The sequence below is a fragment of the Dendrobates tinctorius genome, unplaced genomic scaffold, assembly GCF_039654945.1.
Source record: "Dendrobates tinctorius isolate UK_male_01 unplaced genomic scaffold, ASM3965494v1 ptg000074l, whole genome shotgun sequence".
Taxonomy (NCBI): domain Eukaryota; kingdom Metazoa; phylum Chordata; class Amphibia; order Anura; family Dendrobatidae; genus Dendrobates; species Dendrobates tinctorius.
The window spans coordinates 2412527-2426145 of NW_027361742.1; positions in this window are offsets into that span (position 1 = coordinate 2412527).

A 13619-nucleotide genomic window follows, 5' to 3' on the forward strand; every position below is an offset into this window, starting at 1 on the left:
ACATTTGGGATCGCACTCAGGATGCTATCCAGGCCTCCAAGGAAAGTATGAGGGCCTCCGCTGACACGCACCGGCATCCCACTCCAACCTTTGCTCCTGATGATTTGGTGTGGCTCTCCACCCATAACATCAGGCTGCGGGTCGAGTCGACAAAATTCGCACCTCGCTACATTGGCCCCTTCAAGGTCCTTGAGCAGATCAACCCTGTGGTCTACCGTCTGGCCCTTCCACCATATTTGGCTATTTCTGACACCTTCCACGTGTCCCTCCTTAAACCTGTCCTCATGTCCCGGTTCTCCGAGTCATCTGCCAGGACATCAGACCCTGTTGGCACAACACGCTTTTATAATCTGATGTACTCCGCACAACTTACACATACCACCACATTATAAATTTATACACCAGCATTATTGTCATTGCTACTATATTATTATGTATCTAGATAAATTCTTTGTGGGGTGTAGTTTCCAAAATGGGGTCACTTGTTGGAGATTTCTACTGTTTAGGCACATCAGGGGCACTTCAAGCGCGACATTGCAAGTACAGACTATTCTATCAAAGCCTGTGATCCAAATGTTCACTCCATTCTTTCCGAGATCTGACATGTGCCTAAACAGTAGTTTTCCCACACATATAGGCATCAGCATACTCAGGAGAAATTGCACAACAAATTTTGGGGTACATTTTTCCTGTTACCCGTGTGAACATAAAAAGATTGGGGCTAAAACACATTTTTGTGGAAAAAAAATATGATTTTTTTTATTTTCATGGCTCAACATTCTTAATTTCTGTGAAGCACTTGAGGTTCATCGTGCTCACCACACATGTAGATAAATTCCATGGGGGGGAGTCTTGTTTCTAAAATAGGATCACTTGTGTTTTTATTCACTGTTTAGGCATATCAGGAGCTTTCCAAATGCGCCATGGTGTATGCAGTCCATTCCATCAAAGACTACGTTCCAAACTGTCACACCTTCCCTTCCAAGCCCTGCCGTGCACCTAGACAGTAGTTTTCTCCCACCTGTGAGGCATCGGTGTACTCAGGAGAAATTGCACAACATATTTTCGGGTAATTTTTTACCTAATTCCCTTGTGAAAATAAAAAAATGGGCTAAAACACATCTTTTTATGGAAAAAAATGATTTTCTCATGGCTTAACCTTAAAAATTTCTGTGAAGCGCCTGGAGGCTCAAGGTGCTCACCACACATCTTGATAAATTCCTTGAGGGGGGAGACCAGTTTCCAAAACAGGATCACTTGTGGGGGATTTCACTGTTTAGCACATCAGGGGCTCTCCAAATGTGACATGGTGACTGCTCTCGATTCCAGACAATTTCACAGTGAAAAAGTCAAATGTGCTCCTTCTCTTCTGGGCCTGACATCTGCTCAAACAATGTTTTTTCCCCACATGTAGGGTATCGGCATACTCAGGAGATATTGCACAACCAAGCTTGAGGTCCATTTTCTTCTGTTTTACTTGTGAAAAAAATGGGGTTAAAAAATATTTTTTGTGGAAAAACTGATTTTTTTAAATTTTCATGGCTTAGCGTTATAATTTTTTTATGAACCACCTGGGAGTTCAAGGAGTTAGTTTCTAAAATTGGGTTACTTTTTGGGGGTTTCCACTGTTTAGGCCCATTATGGGCTCTCCAAATGCGACATTGCGTCCACAATCAAATTGCAGCCAATTTTGAGTTCAAAAAGTCAAACAGAGCTCCTTTCCTTCAGAGGCCTACCATTCGCCCAAACAGCTGTTTTTCCCTGCTCCTGGTACCCTTGTGAAAATAAAAAAATGGGTCTAAATTAAACTTTTTTGTGAAGAAAAGTTAAATATTCATTTTAGAATCTAAATCCTTTGCGCTAATTGCATGTTGCAGACAACAGTCCACATTTCAGCATCTAAATCTTTTGTGCTAATTGTGTGGTCCAGACTCCAGTCCATATTTCAGCATCTAAATCCTTTGTGCTAATTGAGTGGTCCAGACACGTGCACATTTCAGCATCTACATCCTTTTTGCTAATTGTGTGGTCCAGACACCAGTCCACATTCCAGCAACTAAATCCTTTTTGGTAATTGCGTGGTCCACACACCAGTCCACATTTCAACATCTAAATCCTTTGTGGTAAAACCAGGGATTGGAGAAGCAGGAAGCTCATCTGCATATTTCCGGTGCATTCTGGGAAGAGGAGAAGAGTCGTCTTAAGCTGATCGATCGCTGGGACTTGCTGGGTCTTGCTGTTTGAGGACATCGCAAAACCAGGGATTGGAGAAGCAGGAAGCTCATCTGCATATTTCTGGTGCATTCTGGGAAGAGGAGAAGAGTCACCTTAAGCTGATCGATCGCTGGGACTTGCCGGGTCTCGCTGTTTGAGGACATCGCAAAACGAGGGATTGGAGAAGCAGGAAGCCTGCAATAGCAATATGGAAGAGAAAATCCACATGGTCACCTGCAATACATGCTACATGTTTACGGATCTTCCGGCCCAAAAACGCAACTTTACCTGTCAGAAGTGCAAACTTGTTACCCTCTTAGAGGAAAAGGTGCAGGGACTGGAAGAAAGAATAGCAACATTGAAGGTAATTAAAGAACATGAGGACTTCTTGGATGAAGCAGAAGCAACCATTCAGGATTTGGAAAGTGAGAAAAGCTTCAGAGCACATACAGAGGCTGAAAAGTGGAGCCATGTGATGAAAAGAAGCAAACGGATCAAGTGGTCATCACCACCCACACAGCTTAACAACCAATATGAAGTCCTCATGCTGGAGAACGAAAATGGCACAGCTCAGGATAATACCGTATCTACAAGAGAAGACTCACTATCAACAAAAGTTACTCTGTCAACAAAAGCGGAAACAAATGACACTCAAAAACACTCACGAGCAACAAGCAGTGCATCTGGAAAGAAAAGAAGAGTGGTAGTTATGTGCGGCTCGCTACTAAGAGGCACAGAGGCAGCTATCTGCAGGCCGGACATAACTGCATGAGAAGTATGCTGCCTCCCAGGAGCAAAAATCAAGGATGTGGCCAACAGGATACCAACTATCCTCAAATCCAAGGACAACTACCCGGCCTACTGATACATGTAGGCACAAACGACACAGCAAGAAATGACCTACCAACTATCTGCGAAGACTTTGAAATTCTGGGGAAGAAAATAAAGGAACGGAACATACAGGTTGTTTTCTCATCAATCCTCCCAGTCGATGGTCATGGCATCAGAAGATGGAATAGGATACTAGAGGTGAACCACTGGCTACGACGGTGGTGCAGGCAGCAAGGATTTGGATTCTTGGACCGTGGCGTGAATTACCTCTACGATGGACTTCTCGCAAGAGTTGTGATACACCTCACAAAACCTGGGAAACACACATTCACCAGAAGATTTGCCACACTCATCAGGAGGGCTTTGAACTAGAAGAAGAGGGGATGGGAGGAAAAACAGCAGACAAGAACATGCAGCAGAAGGATAAACTAATCAAGGATACTAGATGTGGTAAAGAGGACCCAAGACAGGGTACTCAGAAGGAAGCTAAGAAAAATGAAGCAAAACTTCTTTCCTGCATGCTGACAAACGCAAGAAGCCTGACCAATAAGATTGAAGATCTGGAGTTGGTAATGTATGAGGAAAAATACGACATAGTAGGAATAACTGAGACATGGTTAGACGACAGCTATGACTGGGCGGCTAACTTGCAAGGATATGATTTGTTTAGGAGGGATCGTAAAAAAAGGAAAGGGGGTGGAGTCTGTCTATATATAAAGTCCTCTTTAAAGCCCACACTAAGAGAAGATATACAAGAGGGAAATGAAGAGGTGGAGTCTCTATGGGTGGAGATACAAGGAGAGAAAAGTAATAAAATCCTCATAGGGGTTTGTTATAAGCCACCAAATCCACTGAAAATGTATTATTGAAACAAATAGACAAAGCAGCAAATCACAATGAGGTGATTATTATGGGGGACTTCAACTACCCCGAAATAGACTGGGAAACTGAAACCTGCGTATCTCAGAAAGGAAACCAATTTATGTCAGTAACCAAGGATAATTATCTGTCACAACTTGTGCAGGGCCCAACTAGAGGGACAGCCCTTCTGGACTTAATTTTAAGCAACAGGCCAGATAGAATAACAGAAGTACGAGTCGATGGGCACCTAGGGAACAGTGACCACAATATAATACAATTCCACTTGTCCTTCAGTAAGGTGCCCTGGAAGGGGGTTACGAAAACGCTGAATTTCAGGAAAGCAAAGTTTGATCAGCTTAGAGAGGACCTTCGCCGAATTGATTGGGACAATGTCCTCAAAAATAGGAGCACAGAAAATAAATGGGAAATATTTAAATCAGTTTTACACACCCACTGCGAGATAGCCATACTGTACAGAAATAAAAGGGCTAGGAACAGGAGAACACCAATGTGGCTAAATAAGGATGTAAAAAGGGCAATAAATAACAAGAACAAGGCATTTAAGAAGCTAAAACAAGAAGGCAATGAAGAAGCATTAAAAAGTTATAGAGAAAAAAATAAAATGTGTAAAAAAACAAATACATTTAGCAAAAGTGGAAACTGAAAGACTCATTGCTAAGGAAAGTAAAACAAACCCCAAACTATTCTTTAATTATATAAACAGTGAAAAGATTAAAATTGATGGTGTCGGCCCTGTAAAGAACAATGAGGGTGAAATCATAAAGAGCGATGTGGGAAAAGCAAATGTTTTAAATACTTTTTTCTCAACAGTGTTCACACAGGAAAAGGATTTGCCAGGGGAAATGCAGAGTGATAATGTAAACTCCCCATTAAGCATTACCTGCCTAACCCAGGAAGAAGTGCAGAACCGCCTTAGTAAGATTAAAATTGACAAATCACCAGGCTCTGATGGCATTCACCCTCGGGTATTAAGGGAGTTAAGTAATGTGATAGACAGGCCTCTATTCCTTATATTTAAAGACTCTATAGAAACAGGGTCTGTTCCTTTTGATTGGCGGCAAGCAAATGTGGTACCAATATTCAAAAAGGGGTGTAAGAGGGAACCTGGAAACTATAGGCCGGTAAGCTTAACATCTGTTGTGGGTAAAATTTTTGAAGGGTTTCTAAGGGATACCATTATGGAATATGTCAATGTTAATAAATGTTTAACTCCATATCAACATGGATTTATGAAGGATCGCTCCTGTCAAACTAATCTGATCAGCTTCTATGAGGATGTAAGCTCTCAAATGGACCAAGGAGAATCATTGTACAGTATGTCATTTATCTCGACTTCTCTAAAGCATTTGACACTGTCCCACATAAAAGATTGGTAAGTAAGATGAGAAAGCTTGGGCTAGGGGAAAATGTGTGTAGATGGGTAGGTAGCTGGCTTAGTGATAGAAAACAAAGAGTGGTTATTAATGGCGCATACTCAGATTGGGCCAGGGTTACTAGTGGGGTACCACAGGGTTCTGTATTGGGCCCCCTACTATTTAATATATTTATTAACGATCTAGTGGATGGCTTACACAGTAAAATATCAGTATTTGCAGATGATACAAAACTATGTAAGGTAGTTATCACAAAGGAGGACAGTTTGCAACTACAGACAGATTTGAGTAAATTGGAGAATTGGGCTGAAAAATGGCAAATGAGGTTTAACACAGATAACTGTAAGGTTATGCACATGGGAAGGAGAAACAGATGCTACAATTACTTACTAAATGGGAAACTGCTGTGGAAATCAGACATGGAAAAAGACTTAGGCATCTTAGTCAATAAGAAGCTAATTTGGAGTGCCCAGTGTCAGGCAGCTGCCACTAAAGCAAATAGGGTCATGGGATGCATTAGAAAAGGTCTGGGGACCCGAGATGAAAACATAATTCTCCCTCCGTACAAATCACTTGTCAGACCACACTTGGAGTATTGTGTGCAATTTTGGACACCGGTGCTCAAGAAAGACATTACTGAACTTGAAAGGGTTCAAAGGCGGGCTACTAAAATGATAAATGGAGTTGGTTCACTACAATACCCAGAAAGGTTATCAAAATTAGGTCTATTTACTCTAGAAAAGTGAAGACTTAGGGGAGACTTAATAAATATGTACAAGTATATCAGAGGGCAATACAGAGATCTCTCCAATGAACTGTTTGTACCAAGGACTGTGACAAGAACAAGGGGGCATTCTCTTTGTTTGGAGGAAAGACAATTTCTGCACCAGCATAGAAGAGGGTTCTTCATGGTAAGAGCAGTGAGGCTCTGGAATTCTCTTCCTGAGGAAGTGGTGATGGCCAACTCACTGAATGAATTTAAGAAAGGAATGGATGCTTTTCTTGTGAGTAACAGTATAGAAGGTTACGAATAACAGAATATTATAGGTAGATGGTTGATCCAGCTTAGGGGAAGGAATTTTTTTCCCTATGGAGAAAATTGGCTTCTACTCTGTGGGTTTTTCGCCTTCCCCAGGATCAACAATGCAGAACAGCTGCACTAAAAATAGGCTGAACTAGATGGACATAAGGTCTTCCTTCAGCCTTCAAAACTATGTTACTATGTTACTATGTTGTGTGTTCAACACACCAGTCCACATTTCAGGATCTAAAGCAATTGTGCTAATTGTGTGATCCAGACACCAGTCCACCTTTCAGCATCTAAATCCTTTTTTGCTAAGTGTATTGTCTAGGCAGCAGTCTACATTTCAAATTTTAATTCATTTGTGCTAATTGCATGCTGAAGACATGAGTCCTTTCAGCAACTAAATCCTTTGCAGTCATTGTGTGGTCCACACACCAGTCCACATTTTAGCATCTGAATCCTTTGTGCTAATTGTGTGGTCCAGCCAGCAGTCCACATTTTAACATCTAAATCATTTAAGCTAATTGTGTTGTCCAGCCAGCAGTCCACATTTCAGCTTTTAAATCCTTTGTGCTAATTGTGTAGTCCAGACACCAGGCCACATTTCAGCAAATAGATCCTTTGCGCTAATTGTGTGGTACAGACACCAGTCCACATTTCAGCATCTAAATAATTTGTGTTAATTGTGTGGTCCAGACTCCAGTCCACATTTCAACATATAAATCCTTTGCGCTAATTGTGTGGTCCACACAACAGTCCACATTTCACCATCTAAATCCTTTGTGCTAATTGTGTGGTCCAGACAGCAGTCCACATTTCAGCATCTAAATCCTTTGTGCTAATTGTGTGGTAAAGCCAGCAGTCTACATTTCAGCATCTAAATCCTTTGTGCTAACTATGTGGTACAGACACCAGTCCACATTTCAGCATCTAAATCCTTTGTGCTAATTGTGTGGTCCAGTCATCATTCAACATTTCAGCATCTAAATCCTTTGTGCTAATTGTGTGGTCCAGACTCCAGTCCACATTTCATTCAGCATATAAATCCTTTGTGCTAATTGTGTGGTCCAGACACCAGGCCACATTTTAGAATATAAATCCTTTGTGGTCATTGTGTGGTCCACACAACAGTCCACATTTCACCATCTAAATCCTTTGTGCTAATTCTGTGGTCCAGCCAGCAGTCCACATTTCAGCACCTAAATCCTTTGAGCTAAATGTTTTGTCCAGCCAGATTCCACATTTCAGCATCTAAATCATTTGTGCTAATTCTGTGGTCCAGCCAGCAGTCCACACTTCAGCATCTAAATCTTTTGTACTAATTGTGTGCTGCAGACATCAGCCCAGATTTCAGCATCTAAATCCTTTTGTTCTAATTGTGTGATCCAGACACCAGTCCACATTTCAACATCAAAATCAGATGTGCTTAATTTGTGTTCCAGACACCAGTCCACATTTCAGCATCTAAATTCTTTGTTCTAATTTTTTGGTCCAGGCACCAGTCCATATTTCAGCACCTAAATCCTTTGTGCTACATGTTTTGTCCTGCCAGCTGTCCACATTTAAGCATCTAAATCCATTGTTCTAATTGTGTGCTCCAGCCAGCAGTCAACATTACAAAATCTAATTTCTTTGTGCTAATTGCATGTTGCAGACATCAGTCCACATTTAAGCATCTAAATTCTTTGTTGTCATTGTGTGGTCCACACACCAGTCCATATTTTAGCATCTTAATCCTTCTTGCTAATTGTGTAATCCAGCCAGCAGTCCACATTTCAGCATCTACATTATTTAAGCTAATTATGTTGTCCAGACACCAGGCCACATTTCAGCATCTAAATCCTTTGTGCTAATTGTGTGGTAAAGCCAGCAGTCCCCTTTTCAGCATCTAAATCCTTTGTGCTCATTGTGTGGTACAGACACCAGTCCACATTTGAGCATCTAAATCATTTGTCCTAATTTTTTTGTCCAGCCAGCCATTCATATTTCAGCATCTAAATCGTTTGTGCTAATTGTTTTGTCCAGCCTGCTGTCCCTATTTCAACATCTAAATCCTTTGTGCTAATTGTGTGCTCCAGCCAGCAATCCTCATTTCAGCATCTAAATCCTTTGTGGTATTTGTGTGTTCCAGCCAGCAGTCTGCATTTCAGCATCTTAGTCCTTTATGCTAATTGTGTGTTGCAGACACCAGTCCAGATTTCACCATCTAAAGACCCCTTTATATTTAGTGATGCACCAGCGATCCCGACCACAATACGACCCGGTCAGGATCGCTGGTGCATCGCTAAATGGTTGCTAGTGAGCTGCCAAACAGGCAGATCTCACTAGCGATGCAGCAGCGGTCGGCGGTCGCTCTTACCTTTCAGACGCGCGAGGGTGTCCGTCTTCCGCCTGCGTCCATGGCTCGCTCGACAGCACCAGCAGGAAGCCGATGACGAGAAATGGACCAGGCCGATCTCGCGTGATCAGCGATAGCCAGCGGGGGAGCCGGTCGGAGGTGAGTATCACATGTAGCGATATCACTAGCGATATCGCTGCTGCGTCACAAAATCGGTGATGCTTTAGTGATATCGCTAGCGATATCTCTATGTGTAAAGGGCCCTTAAATCCTTTGTTCTAATTGTGGATCCAGACACCAGTTCACATTTCAGCATCTAAATCCTCTGTGATAATTGTGTGGTCCAGACACCAAGCCACATTTTAGCATATCAATCTTTTGTGCTAATTCTGTTGTCCAGCCACATTATCTCAGCAAATAAATCCTGATTGTTAATTTAGTGATGGGGCCTGACAGGTCTGGGTCTAAGGTTGTTAAATAGCTGGATTAAAGAGGGGAAGAGTACATCCAACGTGAGTGGGAAAAAGCAATTTCATGGTGGAGGAGGGAATAGGCTTGGTGTTCAAGGTGTCCGTGAGATAGGTGGGGTAGGTGGTAATGTTACTGAAAGCTTTACTGAACAAACACCGACTCATCCTATCCAAAGACAACTGATAACTTCTCTTACTGGATGGGCTACTCAACTCCCTTTCTTTGGCAAGCGGTATGCCTTGTAAATGAGGGCTAGAAAGAGCATGTGCTCTAGTGGGTGGATGGCAAGTCCTGCATCAAGTGGCCTCTCCTCCTCTCTCTTCACCTTAACATCACACACAGTACAGTTTTCAGAGGTGGCACCCAAATTACCCTTGTTTTCCCCCACATCACAACTCTCCAACAGCCCAACTGACAGAGGGGAAACACATATGGGTGAGTCTGCAGAGCTGTTCACACATTCTATTCCATGGGTATCAAAGGACTGCTCCAACAATTCACAGATTCAAGAGGAGGAAAGCATCAGCACCATTGGCTATGAGCTATTCACACATTCTGTTCCATGTGAATCATAGGTCTGCTGCAAAACTTCACAGACTCAAGAGTAGAAAAGATATCTGAACTGATGGCCAAAAATTTTTTCACTTGGATCTGGGGCTGTACGAAGTAGGATCTTAGCAGAATCCAGACCCTTGACAGCAAACATTAACCCCCCAGGGGTGGAGGTGATCCCGATAAGACGCAGATACCTGAGGCATAAGTGGACTGTAATATATTGTTAGGCCAGTAAGAAGAGGAGGGTGACTCTCAGGGCAAGGAGTGGAAGAACAGAGAGGATGACGATGAGATTGTAGTTCCCACTTGTAGAGGAGGTTATGTTGCGGCTTTCCACCCAGACATGGAGTGCTACAACTATGACAAGCACTGCATTCTCAGCCACAACTCTGGTTGTGGCCAGCCGCATTCGTGGGTCAGCAGTTCCCAGGGGTGGCAAGGGTTGCCTAGCCTAGGTCTTTTTTGAGATCACAAAGAATGATCCAACTCACATTATTTGCCAGCTTTGTAAAAAATGATGTAGCAGAGGCAAAAATTCCAACAATTTGACTACTACATGCATGAACTGGATCAACATGCGTAAGTCTTCGAATCTCACTGTACTAAAATGCGGCATAGTGGGTCAACCACTAGCCACCACATCAACCGCATTTGCTTTTCTTCTTCCTCTGTCACCATGGCAAGTGTTCTCACACAGGTCTCCGGCCATAAAGCCTGCACTTATTTACCCACTACAGTCGGGTTTAGTAAGAGCCAGTCAGCTATTACGGAAGTGGACATGACTGCGGTTTTTGACACCGAGCACACCACATCTTTCTTAATCCACCATAACATCGCTGCCTGCACCTCACTCACAGTCCAGCAGGTTGTCGGGTTAACTCTGCTACACCCTCTCTCAGCACATGGGCCAGCCCTATGTCCTACAGTTGTGGTCATGTAAAAGATTGTTTCCTCCTACACATGCCAAAGCCAAGAGCAATGGCCTCAGAAATGCTGCCTTTCCACCTGGTGAATACAGACGGTTTCCAAAAGCTGATGGTTGTCACAGTCACCCAGTAACAGTTGCCTAGTCACCATTACTTCTCTAAGAAAGATGTGCCTGCTCTCTACCAGTAGGTCACAGATAACATCACCTCTTCCTTGAAAAAAATCTATGTCTGACAGTTACATATTGCTGACTGATCAATGGGTGACTCTGGTGGCTGTGAGGACAGGTAGGCAAGGGGCTGCTTCACAAATCTTGGAATCCCCAAGGTTTGAGGGAAAGACATCTGTATCTAAAACTTCATCCTTTGCATCTGCCACCTTTACCTCCTCTAGGGTCTCCACTTGCGTCCACAACCTTTGCCTCAATGAGACAATGAAACACGCAAATGCAGAGAGAATTCCCCTACCTCCATACTGTGTAGCCAGGCAGTATTTAAATTAATATGCCTTTGAGATCACGGTCACACAGCTCAAGAGTTGTGGACAGCTATCCAGGCTGAGTTTGAGCAATGGCTGTCTCAACCTGGTGGTACAGCAATTTCTCTGCCTCTATCCCAGCCTGGATGTGCTGCTGCAGAAAGCAGGTCACTGTGTGCTCACTTCTGCAGTTCTTATCCAGTGGGTCATCAACTTGAATCGCTACTGAGGTCTTTTGGTCTACCGGTTAACCGGTTGATATGTGATGTGCCGACATCGTGGAATTACACTCTGCACATATTTCAGCGATTGTGGCAGCAACAACAAGCCCTGGTACAGTGTGTAATTTTGCATAGCCTGTGCCAAAGCAGTACTGACGTGGTGCAAATGATGCTTGCTGAGTGGGCCAAGATAAAGGACCTCTGAACCATTGTGGTACTAGCAGGTACGCAGAATGCAGTGATGAGTCGCGAGTCGGCTTGGTTTTTATAATAACGTTTATAGGCCTAATGGAGACTTTCCTCAGTCTCAGCCTGGTCAACCAAAAGGGGTAACAAGGGTTGCCCTCGCAGGGGCTCAATACAGTTCACACAAATAGAGGAGAACACGACTACGTCCGGCGAGGGCCGGTCACTATAGGGCCGCGGTATGGCCGACTATGGGTCCTTAACTATATAGTCACCTTAGCCGTCCTGATGTCTCTCAGCGTTCTGGTCGGTGGTTCTTCAGTGGCGCAGCACCTGGGCCCAGCTGCTGAAGAGTTGGCGTAGTCTTCGAGCAGTCCGCCGCTCTTGTGGCGCCTCCGACCCAGGAGGAGTCCTTGGACGGGTAGGCCGCAGCCCCTGGATGGGGGCAAGCGGCAGCGATGGGGGGTGGCGGGTGACAGGCCACCTGTGCAGCTAGCTGAGGCTCGGCCCCTGCCGCAGACCGGAGCGGGACAGTGGTGCCTGCCGACGGCACTGGACTTGCTGCGGCCACTGGTGAGAGCAGGGCGGCTGCAGGTGGCAGGGAACAGGCGGCAGCCGCGGGCCGGAGCGGAAAGGCAACGATCGAGGGCAACCGCGGGTATGCCGCAGCCGTGGGCTCTGGTGAGGTGACAGCGGCCACTGGCTGTGGTGAGGCGGCTGCGGGCAGGAGCGGGGCAGCAAGTCTCAGACGGTCGTCTCAGCACCGTCCCTCTGAAGTCCTCAGTGAGCGTCTTCCCTGGCACTGGTAAGTCGCTCTAGCTCTCAGTCGCTCCCACGGTCTCTTGCTGCCTCTGTCCCGGTCTGCTGTCTCATCATGACTGGCGCTCCCCGCCCCTTTAATACTGGCCCCTCCCCTAGCCCAGCTGTCCATCTCAATGGTTCGTCCCCGAACTCTGTCCCCCGGGAATAGTTTACCCCGGAACCTAGATGACGGCTCCCTTGGTTCCGGCCCGGACACGCAACGGGGCTGTTCCTCCCACACTCCCCCGCCCTGTATGCTCGCCAGTCCTCGGGCGAGGGCTTCCGTAGACTCAGGTTAATCTTTTGAGACGATAGTCCTTGTCGCCATATGAACTGGTCCTGTTCGTAACGTTCAGGGGGTTTGCCAGCTTTTAACCGCTCGGAGCATCAAAGCTCGGGTGTAGTGGAGTCTTCTGGGGTGGTGGAGGGTCGGGTCCACTGTAGTGTCACTACTTGGGTGGCCCACAGATACAACTGGGAAGTCCTCTTCATTATCCAGGTCCCAGACCGTGGGCGGGGGGTTGGTTCGAGCCGTGGGGGATCAGTGGACGTACAAGGCCGTAACATGTTACGGTACACAACATGAGTGAGAGGCGCGTTGTTTCCTTCAGATTGTATTTCGTATACAAGCCCGTCGGGGCTTATCCGGTGCAACACTTGGTACGGGTTTACTTCCCATCGTGGCTCTAACTTGTTTTGGGGATGTTGATCAAGTATGAGTACCCGATCCCCAGTCTGAAATACAATGGGTGGGGGCAGCGCTCCCCCCGGGTGTTCTAGATCATGGAGCTTGGTTTGGACGATCTGGTGGAGGGTCTGCAGTCAGTGTCGGTGGTTTCGGACCCACGAGGATACTCTGGCCCAAGGTTGAGGTTCCTCCGTGTTTAACTCCACTTCTGTAATTCCTTTGCCTTCCCGTCCGAACAGCAATGAGTAGGGGGTGTAACCAGTCACTCGGTGCACCCGGTTGTTATATACCCACACCAGCTCAGGGACATACTCAGGCCAGCGGGCCTTGCAGTCAATCTCTAGGGAGCGTAGCAATTGGATTAGTGTTCGACTGAATCACTCGAAGGCTCCGTTTCCCTGCGGGTGGTACGGTGTAGTCCGAGGATTTATCGATCCCGTAGAGATGATGTAGCTCTTCCATGACTCTTCCTAGGAAGCATGCTCCTTGGTCCGAATGTATTCGCTGCGGACAGCCGTACACTTGATGAAGTTTTTACAAATCGCATAGGCGACCAACTCCGCTGTTTGGTCTCGGGTGGGGGTGACCACGGCAAACTTGGTGAAATGATCCACCATAACAAGACAATGTT